At 26.7% G+C, this 5,703-nt stretch overlaps 1 pseudogene; it reads left to right on the forward strand.

The window, feature by feature from the left end:
- The first annotated feature begins 1,361 nt into the window (after nt 1-1,361).
- On the forward strand, nt 1,362-5,273 carry LOC112595520 (annotated as a pseudogene).
- Nucleotides 5,274-5,703: the final 430 nt, after the last annotated feature.

Consider the following 5,703-nt stretch of genomic DNA (forward strand, 5'->3'; position numbering starts at 1 on the left):
TCAGACAAGTTTTGAGAGTTTAACAGACGATAGAGTGAAATTATATGTGTCAGGAGTCGGAAAATAACGTATTTCTTAATTTTTGAATCTCGGGATTGCAATAAAAGTGCCTAGGATATTTAACCAAAAAATAATAAAGTAGAAATATTTTTTGATTATATTTTGGAAGCTTATATTTTAAACGAGTCCAATTTCCCTTCTTTTTTATGGACAGAATACTCAGTGTCTACTATAAGCACTACTAACAGTTGTGAGGCTTTTCATTTGAAATTCAACGCTTTGTTCTACACTTCTACAATGCTTATCCTAATAATTTTGTATTCATCGTCTTTCTGAAAAATATACAAAAAGATACCTATATAAAATTAAAAAGCACGCACTTAAGTACTTGCAAAATAAATATAATTGAAAAACAAACATTTATTAGGAACTTTATGAAACTGTTAGAAAAAAACCAAATTGAAAAACTTGAATTTATACAAATACTATCATACAAGTTTTTACCGGTGCTATAATACCTACGAATTTTACTAAATCATACTAACATTTTTAATTTAAATAAATATCATTTTAATATCAGATTTCAATGTAAAAAAATATTTTTAATCTCAAAAAATATCATATACGTTGTACCAGTGTCAACATTTTAAAAATTAAAAAATATATACCATTTTTAATCTACCTGCCAATATCTACTGATGCTACAGACAGTCCTAAGTCTGTATAAAAATGTGAAGGAAAATTAGGCTTTTTTAATTTTAATTTACATATTTAAATTAATCTTATTTTAAATTTTGGGCCGCACTTCATATTAATCCAAAAAAACTTGGGCTATAACTTGTATGTACCCAAAAAAACTCGGGCCGCAATTCAGAAGAAATTTTTACCGCGGGACGCAAATAGTAGCCACCCATGTTAATACACCCACATCTTGAAGAGCGAACATTTAATCTTTAACACTCTAAACGGTATACCTGCGAAATAAAAATAAATAACAATGAACTTCTTATGTAAAACCCAAACTTTGTAGTTAATTCGACTAGGAAAGTAATTTATTAGAAATAACACGGTCGGAGTGGAAAAAAAGATAAAACAAAACTGTATGTGGTATCTGTGATGGTACGAGCGTAAAAAAAAAAAACCATGATTTGCCAGTCACCTCATATTTTATATTTTACAGTAGATGAGTTTTTTTTTTTTTTTTTATATCACCATGGAAATTAATAATAATAGGTTCATTTATTTTATAAATATTAAAATATTATATTCATTTTTTAACTGTAAATTAAAATTGTTTTATCATACAAAATTTAAAAAAAAAAAAAAAATAAAAACAAAATTTTACATTAAAACAAACTATTATGGACAGAAAATTAGATTATTTAAATTTATTGAAGTCCACGCGTGAATTAAAACACACAATCGATGAGCTAGTTAATAAAAATCACAATGAAATAGGTATAAACAATTTATAATATATTTTTCAACAAATACATTTTATTATTGTTCACATTTTTATCAAGTGGTGTTGTAAAATTATATTTATTAGATGTTTTAGAGATAGAATGTATACGAAAATCAATTGAGAACATGCTTACAAGATATTCATTGGTTGACAAATGCAATGACGTTCAACGATTGATAACAAATTGCGGTAATATTGGTGAAGATATCACAAAATCAAATGTAAAGGATGACACTAATATAATTGTTTATTATTATTATTTTGCTTAGACTTTTTATAAAATTCATAATAATTACTAGGATAAATATAAAGTATATTACAACATAATATAAAGATTATAGATTATAATTTAAAATAAAATATTGTATTATTAAATATTAGAAAGGTATTAAAATTATATTAACACGATATTATTATTGTAACGTGTATAACTGGGAAAAATAAAATAGACGAAAGATATTATTGAAGATCCTTCATGTTTTTGCGATGAAATGGATACAATGACAAGTAATCTAAAGCAAAAAATGGAAGATAATGAAGAGTGTCAAAATGTAACAAATGAAAACAATACTAAGTGAATATTTTTTTCGCTAATATAACGTTCATTTTTTTAGATAACTAAATAGTTTTGGATTTAAAACGAAACACATAAATAACAATAATTATTATAAATTATTATTTTTTATAGTAAACGACAAAATGATTTAAACGAAAAATGTGAATCACAATTGAGATTTTATGAAGAATACGTTAACGAATTAGAATATCGCTTAAAAAGATTTATCAAGTTTATGATAGAAGGACAGCGATCGAAAAAAAAACACTTAACGGTACAATATAATACTTTCAAAATGAATATAATAAAAATATAGTTTATTTTTTTTTTCGCATATAAAACGTATAAATAGATAATACCCGTTTTTTACCTGACTTTTGATAATGCAAGCGTAGAGAGAAATTCACCTTAAGTCGACTATAGAAAAAATAAAAAAGAATGAGTGCTATTACAAGGCTACAATACAAAGGCTGTCAGAGAAATTGGATTATGCCAGGAAAAAATCGGAAGAATATCAAAAGTGGATCGACGGAGTGGTGTCTAAAGTCGAGTTAGTACCGTTTTCACATATTATTAGGATATCCATACTTAAATAAATGATACTTTGTTTTTTTCTTTTTAAAAATATTTCATTGTAAATATAGTTATTTAAATACATATTATACGATATGATTGTGATGGATAGGAAACTGCGAAAAAAAATGGGTTTTCAGGACAATGAGGATTATTGGCAGCTAATAAAATTCTTTAAATTTTTTTGAAATAAAAGTTATATTAAATGATCTATCTTTTAAACACATAAAGTTAAATATATTTAAATTAAAACAACGATTGATAAAATGGTTCAAACATTAAGTAACAAATATTTAAATATATATATAATAACAAATAATAAACACATTCCTAGAGTCTTTCAGAATTAAGTGATCTATAGTCTATGATTATATTTCATAAAAAAAAAAACAGATTAAGAACTGCAATTATATTAAAATGTTAAACGATTTCTCCCATTAAACAAAAGTGACTGTACCTACTTACTATTAATTTACTAAACCACAGCAAATGTGTCTTCATAACCCATTAAAACCATTAAAACTGCATTAGTCAACTGACTCAGCCCCCATTTCCATTTATTTAACATACAGCATTTAAATATAATTAATTATATGATATATATGTCATTTTAACTTCATAACTATGTTTTCTTTTTACCTATGTTTCTGACATAAAGACAGCTCAGGTGTGTTTCCAAAAAAAATGCGACAAATTCGGTGAACCTGGCAGAATTGTTAACGTCGTTCGCAGTCGATCTATCAGTGTCCAACCAGCTACGGGATCCAGAAGTTTCGTTAGCGGTGGTGGCGTGCGATGACCGAGACAGTGTGTCAAATCCATCTGGATCTTCTGAGATTGTAGACAAAAGCGCTTCCGGCTGCAGTCAGCCAACGGGGGTGGTGACACCAGCCTCAGTGGCGGTTGTCACCGAAACTTTTCTACGGCCAATGTCACACAGCACACCGATACACGGATGCACGGATCTTTCGTGCTGTCGTAACTTTCAATGTAGTTTTTCAACAAGTGACGAGTTCAACGATGAAAGCGAAGACGACTAGCCCGGTGAACAGTTTTTTTTTTTTTTTGTTTATTATATTTTACTCTACCATTCCATTCAACTTCGTTATCATACTTCTTGTGCATTAAACAATAATATTATATACTTTTTAAGTCGTTTTGTCGATGAAAAATGTGCATCGAAAATAACAAAATAAAATATTTGTAGATAATAATAATAAAATAACTTTTCAAGCCAATTTGCCTCAAAACGGCCGTCATTAAATCCGGACGACCTAATAACGACGAACCGCATCACTGGTGTTAGAAACTTTTTCAGAAGTTACGAAATAGCACTGACATAAACAGCAGCGGAACGGAAATGGCGTCCTGTATTGATATATCGAAGTTCACTAGTGAGTATAATAAATATAATTGCGTTATGCTATTATAACGATCGATCGTGAAGTTTTATATGCATGTATAGGTAATATATGACTCGAGTTAATAATTTGGTGAATTTCATCGAGTTTAATAAATTGCAATTGGTGACAATTAGAAATTTCAGTGAACTTAACTAAATAGTTACTTTTACAAATGGTTCGTATAATAATAGTTCTAGCTAAGTAAATATGTTCATTGTTCATAGACAACCACTTATAGAATAATTAAATTCATTATTTGTTTTAAACAAAATTGTATTCTCTAAAATGTTTTTATTTTTGTTATATATTATTATACTCTTATTAAAAAATTATTTAATATAACGCTATAATAGATGAAATTGTTTTTAAAGTATGGATTTATTGTATGTATTATTTTAATTATGGGAAATAAATAACTTCATAGTTTAAATACTTGAAATATAAAAATAGTATGCATTTTAATCATACGAAAATGTGATAAAATCGTGAAATAATACCAAAATATCTGAATACCTAATGAATAATTTTTTTTATTCTTATTTAAATTATAATAAGTAACGACTACGTATAACTAAGTAAATCTTTAGATTTCTGAATATGATGACCAATAAAGTAAAAATAGCTCAAAATTAAACAGTTTTATTTTGTTATTGATATTACTAACATAATATAAAACAATAAAATATGTTGATTTTTTTAATAAAAAAAGACATTTTACAACACGCATATTTGATTTTTTTTAGCTTTGTTTGGATTGAATAATTTATACATATTTTGTATAATAAGCTTAAGTGATTATATAACAAGGCAGTTACTGCCAGAAAATATGGTGGAGAAACATCCCACTGGCGACACTTCTGGTATGGGTTGTAAGGTTAAATTTAAGAAGTAGGTCGCGACAACACCTTCTTTTTAATCTTTTAGATGGTTTTCCGGACATTGGTTGAGTAAGATTTTTAACTTAGATTTTTGGATGGTCAAAGGGAAAATTGTAGTAACGGAAATAGGATTTGATAGCAGTATCTGGAATTGTAATCATTTTTAAGTCAGAGTAAAGATTGATTGGAAAAATAGTATGGGGCTTTTGTTATATATATTTTTTTAGGTTGTTTATATTTTGTTTATATTTGATTTTTTCGCAAAGCCGTTTATACATATATGTTTAAGGAAGGATTTGTATAAGTTTAGCTTAGTGTTGAGTTTAAGTTTTGATTTTGCGTTGAGAAGAAATTTAAAAGAACGAATACAAGAGTTTAGCTTAAGTTTGGTGTTATGAGTATAGTGGATCCAGTTAAGTTTGTTGTCAAAGTGTATACTCGTGTATTTTTTGTTTGGTGAAGTTGTTAAGTATAATTTCTGCACAAATGTGCTGTACAAAAATATGTATTTAGTACAAAATTTGTTACATATTCAGAATTCTTAGCATTATAATAAGTATTTGATTAAAATAGTAAATCATACTCAACAAAAATTATGATTTTTATTATTCACAAATTAATACTGCTAATTAGAGTCATATTGTTTAATATGTATATTTATTCTAAAGAAACCAAATTCTAAAAAAAATGTCGCGCGTTATATTATTTTAAAAATATCATTTTTTCTTAAAACAATTCGCCATTATGTTCTTAGCACATATAGTGACAAATATTGAGTATTAAAATCTCAATGTTCTCAATATTTTTCTAGAGATTTAATAACATGTG

The sequence above is a fragment of the Melanaphis sacchari genome, unplaced genomic scaffold, assembly GCF_002803265.2.
Source record: "Melanaphis sacchari strain LSU unplaced genomic scaffold, SCAv2.0 Contig27_pilon_pilon, whole genome shotgun sequence".
Taxonomy (NCBI): Eukaryota; Metazoa; Arthropoda; class Insecta; order Hemiptera; family Aphididae; genus Melanaphis; species Melanaphis sacchari.